Source organism: Hordeum vulgare, chromosome 1H (assembly GCF_904849725.1).
Source record: "Hordeum vulgare subsp. vulgare chromosome 1H, MorexV3_pseudomolecules_assembly, whole genome shotgun sequence".
Classification (NCBI taxonomy): Eukaryota; Viridiplantae; Streptophyta; class Magnoliopsida; order Poales; family Poaceae; genus Hordeum; species Hordeum vulgare.
In genome coordinates this window covers 362,425,382-362,440,717 of record NC_058518.1, presented here as the reverse complement: position 1 = coordinate 362,440,717, position 15,336 = coordinate 362,425,382, and positions in this window count along the sequence as shown.

Below are 15,336 nucleotides of genomic sequence, written 5' to 3'. Positions count from 1 at the left end.
GCCAAGAATTAGGGTGAGGAGACCTGTAGGGGCCCCACAAGCTAGGGGACGCAGCCCCCCCAGGGCGTGCCCTACAGGCTTGTGGCCTCCCGGCAACTGCCTTGCCCCCTACTCCAAGTCTGTTGCGTGTCTTCTAGTCCAAGAAAAATCTTTCCAAAGATTTTATTCTGCTTGGACTCTGTTTAATATTCCTTATCTGCAATATTCAAAAACGTGGAAAAAAACTGGCACTAGGCTCTAGATTAATAGGTTAGTCCCAAAAAAATAAAAAATAGCTTATAAATGCATATAAAACATCCAAAACATATAATATAATAGCATGGAACAATAAAATATTATTGATACGTTGGAGATGTATCCGTCATCTTCTTGAAGATGAGGCGGTTCTTGTAAGTATTAATTTGAAACTTCAACCTGTAGCCCCAAGGGCCGGCTCATCTTCTTTAAGATGAGTCGGGTCTTGTAAGTATTAAGTTGAAACTTCAACCTGTAGCCCCAAGGGCCGAGTCATCTTCTTGAAGATGAGCCGAGTCTTTATCAGTTTTTACTTGAAACTTGAACTTGTAGCCCCCAAGGGCCGGGTCATCTTCTTGAAGATGAGCCGGGTCTTTATCAGTTTTTACTTCAAACTTTAACCTGTAGCCCCCAAGGGACGGGTCATCTTCTTGAGGATGAGCCAGGTCTGTATAAATATTGTGAAAGAAAACTAACTTGCATTAGCCCCCAAGTGTCAAGTACATTGCTTGCAATCTGCTTGAGACTAGATACCAATCTCATATGCAAGCAGAAAAGTCTTTTATAGTACATATTGGCTGCTCAACTTTGAATTAATTACCCATCTTGTTTTGATTGTATAGGAATCTGTAGGCCAAGCTAACTCATACTTGAATAGTATGAATAAAAACCTGGCACAGCAACAAGACGCCAGAGCTGAAATTGAGGAAAAACTTTGGATTTCCTTGGCAAAAATTGAAAAAATCAAGTCTGAGCAAACATTCTATAAAGAGAAGGTCGAAGCTGACAAAGCCTCACTATTAAACATGTTGAAGTCGTTGAGGGTCGGCTGAAACTGGCTACTGAAGAATTAATTGGTCTAAAACGACATATCTATAGGATGACTGCTTCCAGTTGCTCAACAATTAGCAATTGTCTTGCAATGGCCCACCAGCGTGCGGGATCGCGGCAGTTTTCGAGGGTAGAGTATTCAACCCAATTTGTTGGTTTGACACGATGGGAGTGAAAGGATATTCTCCAGTAATAGCAGTTGAGTTGTCGGCTCAACCACACCTAAAAGATTTGTATCTGCAAGCAGGATATAAGCAGCAAAGGTAGTATGATAGCAATGGTGCTAGGAAAGAATCTGTTGACGGCAGATTATTCCTAACTGAAGTATCAATGGCGCCAGTAAAGTATTGTAGCAGGTAGTAGCAGTGTAACGAGTAACGGCAGTGGCAAGGAACAGCAATAGTGACAACAGTAGCAGCAGTAGCAAGTATCAGCAACAGCAAGTAACAGTCGTAGCAACAGTAGTGGCAGCAGCAGCGGGACAAAGCAAGTAACAGTAGCAACAACAGTAGTAGGAGCAGCAGAGCAAAGCAAGTAACAGCAGCAGCAAGTAACAATAGCAGTGGGACAAACTCGTAGGCAATGGATCGGTGATTTGTTGGATGACATTAATCATGCAAAAGTTAGAACACGGAGAGATATGTGGCTAGATCCCGTTCGTGAATGTGATGTAGGCATCCATTCCGTGTGTAGTCATACGTGCTTAGGGAAAAGAACTTGCATGACATCTATTGTCCATCCCTCCCGTGGCAGCGTGGTCCAAATGGATACTACGGGATATTAAGGTTCTCCTTTTAATAAAGAACCGGACCAACGCGTTAGCACTTGGTGAACACATGAACTTCTCAAACTATGGTCATCACCGGGAGTGGTTCCGGTTATTGTCACTCCGGGGTTGCCGGATCATAACACATAGTAGGTAACTACAACTTGCAAGATCGGATCTAAAACACACATATATTGGTGACAACATAATAATTTCAGATCTGAATTCATGGCACTCGGGCCCTAGTGACAAGCATTAAGCATGGAAAAGTAGTAGCAACATCAATCTCAGAACATAGTGGATACTAGGGATCAATCCCCGTCAAAACTAACTCGATTACATGATAGATCTCATCCTACTCATCACCGCCCAGCGAGCCAACGAATAGATTACTCACGAACGATGAAGAGCTTCATGGAATTGGAGAGGGAAGAAGGTTGATGATGACGATGGCGACGATCTCCTTGATCCGGAGCCCAAAACGGACTCCAGATCTTCCCTCCAGGCGCCTCTGGATCGTGAAACGCAATGAACTCTTCTCTCTTGATTTTTTCCGGGACGAAAGGAATAAATAGCGCTGGAATTGGGGGCGAGAGAGCGACGTGGGCCCCACAAGCCTGGTAGCCGTGGCCAGGGGGGAGGCCGCGACTACAGGGCTTGTGGCCCACTGGCCCGTCCCCTCCGGTGGATCTTTGCGCAGGTATTTTTCATATTTTCCAGAAATATTCTCCGTAAATTTTCAGGACGTTCTGAGAACTTTCATTTCTGCACAAAAACAACACCATGGCAATTCTGCTGAAAACAACGTCAGTCCGGGTTAGTTTTCAAATCATGCAAATTAGAGTCCAAAACAAGGGCAAAAGAGTTTGGAAAAGTAGATACGATGGAGACGTATCAATGACCAGTGTTGTGTTTGGTAAGAACTTTGTATGTAAGATTGTCAATTGCAACCATTGTGAAGAACAGAAAACTGCCAGGCGACTCACACTCCATATTTATTGTTGCACGCCCTCGATCAGCCAATCTTCAAGATGACTATGTGCTAGAACTAAAAGCATTATATACCCTAACAAAGCAACTCTATTCGTGCGGCTTATTCACCATCAAAGCTGTATGGGGTGATAGAGAGACGGTGAAGTTTATCAGTGACATGCTGAAGCGCCTCTCGACCATGCCCAAGCAGATCGAAGAATTGAAGAAATCAGCTGCACAGAAAGGGATAATTACTACTCTGAGTGTTGGGGAACGCCGCATGGGAAACCAAAAATTTCCTACGCGCACGAAGACCTATCATGGTGATGTCCATCTACGAGAGGGGATGAGTGATCTACGTACCCTTGTAGATCGTACAGCAGAAGCGTTAGAGAACGCGGTTGATGTAGTGGAACGTCCTCACGTCCCTCGATCCGCCACGCGAACAATCCCGCGATCAGTCCCACGATCTAGTACCGAACGGACGGCACCTCCGCGTTCAGCACACGTACAGCTCGATAATGATCTCGGCCTTCTTGATCCAGCAAGAGAGACGGAGAGGTAGAAGAGTTCTCCGGCAGCGTGACGGCGCTCCGGGGGTTGGTGATGACCTTGTCTCAGCAGGGCTCCGCCCGAGCTCCGCAGAAACGCGATCTAGAGGAAAAACCGTGGAGGTATGTGGTCGGGCTGCCGTGGAAAAGTCGTCTCAAATCAGCCCTAAAACCTCCGTATATATAGGTGGGAGGGAGGGGGCCTTGCCTTGGGGCTCAAGGAGCCCCAAGGGGGTCGGCCGAGTCCAAGGGGGAGGACTCTCCCCCCCCAAACCGAGTTGGACTAGGTTTGGTGGGAGGGAGTCCCCCTTCCTTCCCACCTCCTTTTTTTTTCTTTCTCTCTTGATTTTCTTCTCCTTGGCGCATAGGGCACTTGTGGGCTGTCCCACCAGCCCACTAAGGGCTGGTGTGGCTCCCCCAATGCCTATGGGCTTCCCCGGGGTGGGTTGCCCCCCCCCCCCGGTGAACTCCCGGAACCCATTCGTCATTCCCGGTACATTCCCGGTAACTCCGAAAACCTTCCGGTAATCAAATGAGGTCATCCTATATATCAATCTTCGTTTCCAGACCATTCCGGAAACCCTCGTGACGTCCGTGATCTCATCCGGGACTCCGAACAACATTCGGTAACCAACCATATAACTCAAATACGCATAAAACAATGTCGAACCTTAAGTGTGCAGACCCTGCGGGTTGGAGAACTATGTAGACATGACCCGAGGGACTCCTCGGTCAATATCCAATAGCGGGACCTGGATGCCCATATTGGATCCTACATATTCTACGAAGATCTTATCGTTTGAACCTCAGTGCCAAGGATTCGTATAATCCCGTATGTCATTCCCTTTGTCCTTCGGTATGTTACTTGCCCGAGATTCGATCGTCAGTATCCGCATACCTATTTCAATCTCGTTTACCGGCAAGTCTCTTTACTCGTTCCGTAACACAAGATCCCGCAACTTACACTAAGTTACATTGCTTGCAAGGCTTTGTGTGTGATGTTGTATTACCGAGTGGGCCCCGAGATACCTCTCCGTCACACGGAGTGACAAATCCCAGTCTTGATCCATACTAACTCAACCAACACCTTTGGAGATACCTATAGAGCATCTTTATAGTCACCCAGTTACGTTGCGACGTTTGATACACACAAAGCATTCCTCCGGTGTCAGTGAGTTATATGATCTCATGGTCATAGGAATAAATACTTGACACGCAGAAAACAGTAGCAACAAAATGACACGATCAACATGCTACGTCTATTAGTTTGGGTCTAGTCCATCACGTGATTCTCCCAATGACGTGATCCAGTTATCAAGCAACAACACCTTGTTCATAATCAGAAGACACTGACTATCATCGATCAACTGGCTAGCCAACTAGAGGCATGCTAGGGATGGTGTTTTGTCTATGTATCCACACATGTAAATGAGTCTTCATTCAATACAATTATAGCATGGATAATAAACTATTATCTTGATACAGGAATTATAATAATAACTATATTTATTATTGCCTCTAGGGCATAATTCCAACACTGAGCTGGTCTTTCGCTTATGCAATGGAAATCAAGTCGGAGGAAATAGCAAGAGGGTTTCCTGAATATAAGGACGATGGCTCAGAAATCACTCAGGAAGACTACGCCCATTGCGTGAGGGCGGTTTGTCCAGTGGCGAGTCAGCTTGCTGAGGGTCTTGACTTGACCAAATATCACACGGCCTATGATGAAAGCCACAAGCGTGTGCCACCTCCCACCTTTGCACTAGTGGACCTTTCTCCTCAGCGCCATAAGCACCTATTTGCCTCTGATGTTGATCCGTCGAACATCTTGACAGAAGAAGTTGAATTCTATGCTTTAATCAATTGCAACTGGGATATGGGCAACTTCCAAATCCAAGACCCCGAAGGCTTGGCACAGGGTAACCCGAAGACGGCTTAACCAAGACTTCTCGCGAAGAATAACCCAGAGGATATTAACCCGAAGGAACTGGCCACCGGGTTGATGTAGGAGAGAAAACTTTGGCCTTCTTGAGCCATGTAATAGTTTTTAGGTGTAAAAAAATGTGATGATTGCACAAAACCTTTATGGATGCTGAAACTTTTGGCATTACCTTGTAATATAAGCCGCCTCTTTGAGGTTTCGCTGCTTTGCAAATTTGATTTTCCCTTTATGAGAAAAAGACTTCATAGTCACCATGCTTTGCATGAGCCGGTAATAATATTGAATCTTTGCGTGAAAAAGATAGCACCATATAGGGTATTGACTTGTTATAAATAGGTCGGATCAATGAGTCGCTGCGGGTAGACGGCCTTAGAAGGCTCTAGTCGTACCCTAAGAGGTTTTTGCAAAAACCTTTATGATTTAGACTGGCGGATCAGGCTCAAGTCAGGCTTCAATGAAGCAGGTTGTACGAACCCATGGTTTATCTATTCTCCATATGCATGCTCTTGTTGGACAACTCGATGTTTTAACATTGGCAAGTGAGGGTCCAAAATGGATTGATTTGCCAAGAGTACACGGGGCCAATAGGGCGAGTCGCCAAGACATACAGTCCAGTATAACCATTGCATAGCGTTAATTTTTCACAAGACAAGAGAGTATTAAGGCGGAACAAAATGATTTGGAAGCCCCCAAGTGACCTATGATCAGGGAAAAGTTGATCCTAGGATTGCAGAAAACGATGCTAATACTACTAAACAACCCGGGGACTAATAGCCCCCAAGTAAGCCGGCTTTATTCTTCAAGATCATAGATTGGTGCCTATGTTTGAACCATACATATTGGCAACTGGTCCTCTTTGGCTTATTGGTATCTATGTTTGAACGATCGGAACACGGCGGCTCATCTGCTTTGATACTAATAGGGTCCATGTTTGAATGACCTCCTTGGCGGCTGCTCATCCTCTTGGGCGGCTTATATAAACAATAAAGACTCTTGCTCAATATGTAGGATGAAACGACAGAGACCCCGAATTTCGTTTGCGCCAGCTTTATTGTTTTGATAACGATAGTACAAAATACTAAACTATGTACATGCATAAGGAGCCAATGGCACTAAGTGCAGTAAGGCCGAAGGTGGGCGATGTTACATGGGCCGGTCGTCTCTTCCTTCGAGGTTGGCTTTTGTGGACGAAGGTCGATCAGATAATATGACTCATTATGAAGACTTTTTCTGATGATGAAAGGTCCTTCCCATGGGGGTGATAGTTTGTGCATGCCCGTGTGATCTTGAATCGGTCGAAGCACTAAGTCGCCCTCCTCAAAAATCCGTCTCTTAACCCATCAACTGTGATAGCGACGTAGGTCTTGTTGATATATAGCTAGCCATGCTGCAGCCAAATCGTGCTCTTCCTCTAAAGCATACAAAGAATCCCGATGCGCCTGCTCATTATCTGCTTCCACATAAGTGGCAACTCGGGGAGAATTATGCCTTATATCGCTTTGGAAGAACCGCCTCGGCCCCATAGACAAGGAAAAAGGGTGTGTAACTGGTGGATCTGTTGGGCGTAGTCCTCATGCTCCAAAGCACTGAGGGGAGCTCCTCGACCAAACAACCCGGGGTACGCTGCAAAGTAAGCATAAGACGGGGCTTGATCTCACACAAGATCTCTTTATTAGCTCATTTAGCTTGACCTGGACTGTGGATGTGCCACCGCAGATACGTCAAGTCGGATGTGCTCCTGCTCACAGAACTCCTTCATGGCGCCTTTTGATAGGTTGGTACCATTATTAGTTATGATGATGTGAGGGTAACCAAAACGAAAAATTGGTTTTTTGAGGAACTTTACTGATGTCTCTGCCTCACAATTGTTGACCGGCTCTACTTCAACCCACTTGGTAAACTTGTCAATCACCACCAATAGATTAGTCTTTTTTGTGGGAAGACATCTTGAACGGGCTGACCATATCAGGCTCCCAGACCACAAAAGGCCATGTGATTGGGATCATGCGCAATTCCGGAGTCGTCACCTGTTCTTGGCGGACAAACTTCTGACATCCATCACACTTGCGTACTATATCCTCTGCGTCACCAAGGATCATGACCCGGGGTGATGATCACAATTGCCAGCATGTATCTCATTGATAATATCTCGTCCTTCCTCGGAGGAAACACATCTTTGAAAGACCCCGCAGGTGCTCCGTTTGTGTACCTCGCCCTTATGGATAACCATAGACTTGCACTGCTGTATTATCTGTCGAGCGGAGATTTCATCAGTCCGCAACTCGCCTCGTGCGAGATAACCCATATAAGGAATCGTCCAGTCTGGAATAGCCCGGAGAGCCGCCACCAGTTGTGATTCCGGGTCAGGAACTGCTATGTCTTCTTCAGAAGGAACCTTCACAGAAGGGTTATGCAAGACATCCAAGAACACATTGGGGGGGACAGGCTTGCGTTGAGATCCAAGTCGTGATAAAGCATCAGCCGCCTCATTGTTTCGACGATCAATATGATAAACCTGGTAGATGTGAAAATGACCCGCCACCTCAGTAACTGCACGCCTATAAGCCACCATCAGTGGATCCTTGGAGTCCCAAGTTCCAAAGACTTGTTGAGCTACTAGGTATGAGTCGCCCAAGCAACTGACCCCGCTAAGGTTCATCTCCTTAGCTATTGTGAGCCCGTGGACCAGGGCCTCATACTCAGCCGCATTATTGATGCAAGGAAACATGAGACGCAAAACATAGCAAAATTTGTCACCTCGTGGGGAAGATAACACCATGCCAGCTCCTCAGCTTTCCAACTGCCTAGAAGCAACGAAGTGAATAATCTAGTATGTGTTATCAGGCCTATCTTCTGAAAGCTGTAACTCGGTCCAATAGTTGATGAAATCCACCAAATCCTAAGACTTGATGGTTGTGCGAGGCATATATTTCACATGGTGAGGACCGAGCTCGATTGCCCACTTAGCAATCCGCCCAATGGCTTCGCGTTCTGTATAATGTCCCCAATTGGTGCCGAACTGAACACAGTGATTAGGTGCTCCTGGAAGTAATGCTTCAGCTTCTGGCTTGCCATAAAAATCCCAAAGACCAGCTTCTTCCAATGTGGGTATCGTTGCTTAGACAAGGTCAATATATCACTAACAAAATACACCAGCGGCTGAACCGAATATTCCTTGCCTTCTTCCTTGCGCTCAACAACCACCGCCACAGTTACTGCTTTAGAGTTAACAGGAATGTAAAGGAGCATCGGTTCCTTATCAGTCGGGGCAGCTAACACACGCGGCTCAGCAAGTTATTTCTTCAGGTCTTCAACTCATAAAGGGGGATGTCCTTCTCGCCGAGGAGACTTATCAAATGGCTCAACACCGCAATTCGACCCGCCATGGTTGGACCGGGTTGATGTTGGCCGGCTTACCAAGCGAGGTTATGGCCTTTATTTTATCTGGGTTAGTTTCGATGCCTCGCTCTAACACCAGGAAACCCAACAACTTGCCCGCAGGAACCCCCAAAACACATTTGGTCGGGTTAAGCTTGATCTGGTACACTCGAAGATTGTAAAACATCTCCCTGAGATTGCCTAAAAGTGTCTCCTTGTGTGATTTCACCACGATATCATCAACGTAAGCATGAACATTACGCCCAATCTGACTGTGCAAACAGTTCTGAGTACAACATTGATAAGTCGCTCCCGCACTCTTAAGCCCAAAGGGCATAGAGACATAGCACAAAGCACTGCGGGGAGTTATGGAAGACGTATTCTCCTGATCCTCCTTGGCCATCTTGATTTGGTGGTAACCAGAGTACGCATCCAGAAAGCACAAACGCTCGCAACCCACCGTAGAGTCAATGATTTGATCGATTCGAGGGAGGGCAAAGGGATCCTTCGGGCAAGCTTTGATGAAATCTGTATAATCAATACACATACGAAAAGTGCCATTCTTCTTGATAACTAAGACCGGATTAGCCAACCACTCAGGATGAAAAACTTTGATGACGAACCCGGTGGCCAAGAGCCGGGTGACTTCTTCCCCAATTGCTTTCCGTCTCTCCTCGTTAAAACGACAGTGGTACTCTCGAACCGGCTTCATCTTGGGATCCACATTGAGATGGTGCTCGGCGAATTCCCTCGGTACTCCTACTATGTCAGAAGGCTTCCATGCAAAGATGTCCCGATTCTCACTGATGAATTCGATGAGTGTGCTTTCCTATTTGGGATCCTGGTCTATCCCGATAGTGAACTGCTTAGAAGAGTCGCCTGGGATGAAATCAACTTGTTTGGTGTCATCTGTCGGCTTGAACTTGAGGGGCGGCTCAGAATCAACAGTTGGTTTTTTGAGCGGGCTCATGTCGGTCGGGTTCACATTGGCCTTGTGGAACTTCAACTCTTCAGCAGCGCACGCCATCTCAGCGTATATGGCGTCTCCTTCTTCGCATTCATGTGCTATCTTTCAGTCCCCATTAAATGTGATGGTACCTTTAAGATTGGGCATCTTGAGCTTGAGCTACACATAGCAAGGCCGAGCCATGAAGCGGGCGTAAGCCGGCTGCCCGAATAGAGTGTGGTAAGGACTCTTGATTTTGACCACCTCAAACATCAGAGGCTCGCTCCTGTAAATAGATTCATCGCCAAAATCCACATTGAACTTGATCTGCCCAACTAGATACCCTCACTTGACCGGGACAATGTCGTGAAAGATCGTAATTGACGGCATCAAATCGTTCTCGGAAATATTCATCCTTCGGAAGGTATCGTAGTAGAAGATTTGATGCCGCTACCTCCATCCATGAGGACCTTAGAGAGGGTGTATCCCCCAACCTGTGACGCCATCATCAATACTAAGTCGGCAAGGTTATCAACCTCAGGCGGGTGACCAGCTCTACTCCATATGATGGGTTTTTCAGACCAACTGAGGTATCTGGGAACCGCCGGCTCAGCCATGTTGATTGCCCTCTGTTTGATTTTCTTGTACCTTCTACAAGTGTTAGTGGTGAAAACATGGTACTGGCCATTGTTCAGCTGCTTAGGGTTGATGTAAAAATCGCCCTAGTTATTTGGCTGCTGAAACTCGCCTTGGTTGTTTTGCTGCTGAAAGTCGCCCTGGTTGTTGTACTCTTGATTACCGTGGCCAAACTGTTGTCCGCCGTTATTATTTGAGCCGCCTGGCCCATGAGGGCCGGAACTAGGGAATCCACCGAACGAGGTCCCTTGTGATCTGCCAGGACCAAACTGACCCAGATGTCCATCTCCGTTTCCCCCTTGGTGATCTCTTGATGCTTGAAGACAAAATTCCTGCATCACGAAGCAGTTTTCCCAAGAGTGGTTAGGCGGGGCATCCAGAGTATTGTGCTTAGGACAAGGTCCCTTGAGCATCTCCTCGTAATTACGTGGTTTTTTGCCACTAAAGCCCCGATTTTGACCTGTATTCCGACGCTGGTTTCTCAGCCCGGTGCAGGTATTGGCAACAAAATCAGACGCGCCGTCTTGCTGCCTTCTCTTTCCTTGACCTCCCTGGTTGCCATTACGTCCTTAAGCTTGGAGATGACTCTTGGTCCCATATCCTTTCTTGACTTCACTGGCCTTATCATCATCGGAGCTCGCATCCTTCGTGCCATCTAACTCGGCATACCTGGTGAGGGTGTCCATCAACTCGCCCATATCCTGCACCTTCCCCTTAAGACGACCGAGCTTCAATACTACAGGTTGAAAGTGACAGTTCTTCTCCAAGATCAACATGGCCTGAGCCGCCGTGATGCCATCTGAGAAGTGGATAATCTCCGCAACCCGCCGTGTCCAATGGTGGGTCGACTCATCCGTCAACTGAATGCAATGTTGTAGATCTACATTCGTCATTGGGCGTTTGCAAGTTCCTCACAAGTTCTTAATGGATCGCTCCTTAAATTCTGCCCAGGTGTTGATGGAGTTGGGTGGTAAATTTTTCAACCACGTACGAGCCGGCCCTTCCAACATCATAGTGAAGTACTTGGTGCATAATGCATCACTAGCATCAAGCATATCCATAGCAAGCATGTAACTCTCAATCCACGCACCTGGCTCAAGATCGGATGTGTAATTGGGCACCTTGCGAGGGCCTTTAAAATCTCTGGGCATGCGCTCGTTGCGAAGAGCAAATGACAAGCAGGGAATGCATATGTTCCTTCCTCTGGACTCACTGTACACAGGCACCGACTGGACGTAAGTCGGAACCACCTGACCCTCCATCGCCGCCGCCGCCACTGCCTCTGCCAGTCGGGCGGCTCGTTGCGACTGGTCTTGTTCTGTCGGGCCATGGCCAAGTATGTTGAGAGAGGAGCGAGGTGGAGAGGGGCGGAGGTGGATGTGCTTGGGTTGGCGGCACAAAGAGGGAGTAAATGAATGTGGCTAGGGTTGCAGCGTCGTACGACATAAGTAGAGAGACTTTGGCTCTTGCACGACGAGGTGGAGGGGCGCCACACGACATTCACACCCCATCAAAAATGTCGCCCGTAAGACCGTCAGGTTTCGAGTTGTTTTCCTGTGGGACCCCAATGTCAGTCCGACATGGTGGACGTGCACGGTCGCCCCCCGGGCCACCCCATACCGCCGTAGATTTGGGATGGATTTAAGGGGTGTCAATCAGCCCGCACGTCTGAGTTACTGACTGGGTGTTGGTGCTAAAACCGGCGGACCTCGGGTAGGGGGTCCAAAACTGGTGATGTGAGCAATATGATAACGTGAAGAAGAGGGACACAAAATTTATCCAAGTTTGGCCCCTCTAGAAGAGGTAAACCTTACGTCCTTCTTGTATTATATTGATTGTGGATGGTGTACAAAGTACAATATTATCTACCTCGAGATCGTATGAATGACTCTAATCTCTAAAACCATCAAATCGTGCCTCAATGGACTAAATCCATCGGCGTAAATAGGCACGGGGAGTATCTAGGGTTTACACATGGTCGGTTACAATCTGGGAATAGACATGCCGATTATTCAAATACAGCTTCAAGTGTATTTTAAGTCTTTGGAGAACTCCATCTTGATCACGCCCGAGGGTTGGGGCATGTGGAGCCCATTCACTAGTGCAACGACATACTATACAAACGGTTTCTAACCCCTTTATGTGACATAGTTTTAAATTGTCACCTTCCTGTGTTGGTGATGTGGAAATCACCCCATAGGACACAAAAAAATTGCCTGCAATAGGGAGCAAGAGTGCATATGTTTGGCGTAACTAAGTGTATGTGATGTTCGCTTCTATCCCAAACGCGAGTCCTCACCCAACCTTTTGTGATATATAACATTTCTCAAACGCTCTATCCTTGCTACTCATGTGGGATGACATTACCATGGCATGCGCTATTATGTGGTGCAATGTTTACGATGTGCACCGCATTAAAAACAATTCATGAATGTAAAGTGTGTATGATAAGGAGACTAGCACACATATTTAGTTCTACAATACCATATGTGATAGGATGTAAGAGTCAATACACTTACCATATAAAACTGTATGTGAAGGTTAAATCTATCCCACCCGTTGATATATGCGTAAAGTTTGCGATATATAAAATGTCCCAAATGTTTCATCCGTAGAGCCCGTGTCGGAAGAAGACCTATTAAACGCGTTATTTTATGACCAACGTTTATGATACGCACAACAACATAAATAGTTCATGATTGCAATGCTTGCATGATAACGAGACTATAACAAACATTTAATAAGAAGAAACTATGTGCGATGTTGTTGTTAATATCGTATGTTCTTTCTTGGTTGATTATGTGTGTAATAGTGTTTTATCACACACGTCATGACCCAAAAAACGTGTCCAATCTTGACGTTGATCACAAACGTTTGCTTTCACAAACCGTGTGTAGTGTAATGGCCTAGAGAGCATAATTTATTCTAATTTAATACTTGCATAAAATTCGTAGATTTTGAATTTGAAAGTAGACAATCACTTATTTCATATCGAAACATGTTTACAAATACAGTTTCAAGAACGAATGCATAATTTGATTCACACGTACATATATTAAAGAACTACGGAAGCACCAAATAAACAATGATGAGTCACAGTTGTATTAAAGATGGTAAAGAGAAAGGTGAAAGACAATCTGGTTGCTGAAGAAGGTGAAGTGGAATGCCCATGTTGTGCCCTCCTCCATGATTGATGCGCGCATGACTCTAGGGCAACCCCTTGTGATGGCCACTTGTCCATCCTTCATTCTTTTCATTAGGATTTCAACCTTCATTGCATGTCCATCAATCATGTACTTTGCTAGGTAAACTGCTTTGTGAACCACTATAAACGAAAACAAATCAGACATTGTTGTCTAACAACTCATGCTGGGTAGTAAATAGTGAAGGATGCAGAGTTCATAGGTACAATTCTACAACTCACTGTTGTGTTGGATAAAGAGTAAACAAATAAATTAATTGTCATTGTTCGTCCCTTTTTTCCCAACAATCTATGTCAGTTTCCTCACTTGATACTAGTTCATGAAGATCTTATTGCCTCATATATAAAGTGTTCATGCTTGGATCCGTACCAAGGACATATGTATCTATAACCAACAACTCAATATTACAAGCTAAACTGCAATTGTTGGATCGTATAACAAAATACTCCTTCCTCTCCATAATATCATGCGTATAAATATTGTGAGAAGTCAAACTTTACTAACTTTGACCAAGTTTGTAATGAAAAACCTATACATCTAAAATACCAAATACATTTCATTATCACAATATGTACTTTCATATTGTATACATATTGGTGTTGTAGATATAAATAGTTATCTTCATAAATTTGGTCAAAGTTTGCAAAGTTTGACTTATCAAAAAAATCTATATGCACTACATTATGGAATGGAGGGAGTATAAGCCGAGGATGTAGGTAACCCCTGTGGGAAACGCGAGCCACTCCATTGTTGTCATGTGTAAGTAAATTGTCATGTTAAGTACAACATGATTAGCATCAACCAAATATAGCCATGGTAAACAACATCATCTCCAAATATGGCCATTCAAACTGGTATTGATAAAATTAAAATGAATATTTCATACTTGCACATAATGCACTTAACATTGTGAATAACTAAAATAAACAACACGTATATGCTCACTATAAATACCAAATATTGCCATTAAAAACTGAACAAATGCCCACTACAACCAAGCTAAAAAGGAAATACACATAAATAAGGCATGTGCTTGAAAACTCGACAAATGCTCACTACAACCAAAGCTAATAGCCAAATAGAGATAAACAAGCCATGTCCTCACTATAAACAACCAAATACAGCCATTCATGAAATTGAACTCGACAAGTCATACTTAAACATCAGTTAACTCTATTGAACATTAAATTTTTGCATAATTGAAATAATTAAACACGACATAGTTACAACATCACATGGCCAAAGCTACAACGACAATGGGTACGAGTTGGCTAGCTGGAATAGGTAAGATTTGCTCATAGGATATTGCATCACCTGTCATGGATGGGCTCCTTCCCCTTGGAAGATTGGTGATTACTACACAACTTTATTCTTGTAGACGTTGTTGGGCCTTCAAGTGAAGAGTTTCGTACGACAAAAAAAATTTCTCTCAAGTGGATGACCTAAGATTTATTAGTCCATGCAAGGTGTAGGATGAAGATGGTGTCCCTCAAACAATCTTGTAGTCAAATACAAGAAATCTCTTGTGTTCCCAACACACCCAGTACAACGGTAAATTGTATAGGTGCACTAGTTTGGCAAAGAGATGGTGATACAAGTGTAATATGGATAGTATAAATAGATTTTTATAATCTGAATAAATAAAAATAGCAAGGTAGCAAGTGGCAAACAACGAGCAAACCATTGTATAAATGATCGGAAATAAGGCCTAGGGTTCATCATGTTGTCACTAGTGCAATCTCTCAACAATGCTAATATTAGAATCATATGATCATCGCTCAAGGTGCAACAAAGTATCACTCCAAAATTTATAAGTAGAGGAGAACATAAGATGAAACTGTTGTAGGTAGTAGAACCACCTCAAAGCTATTCTTTCC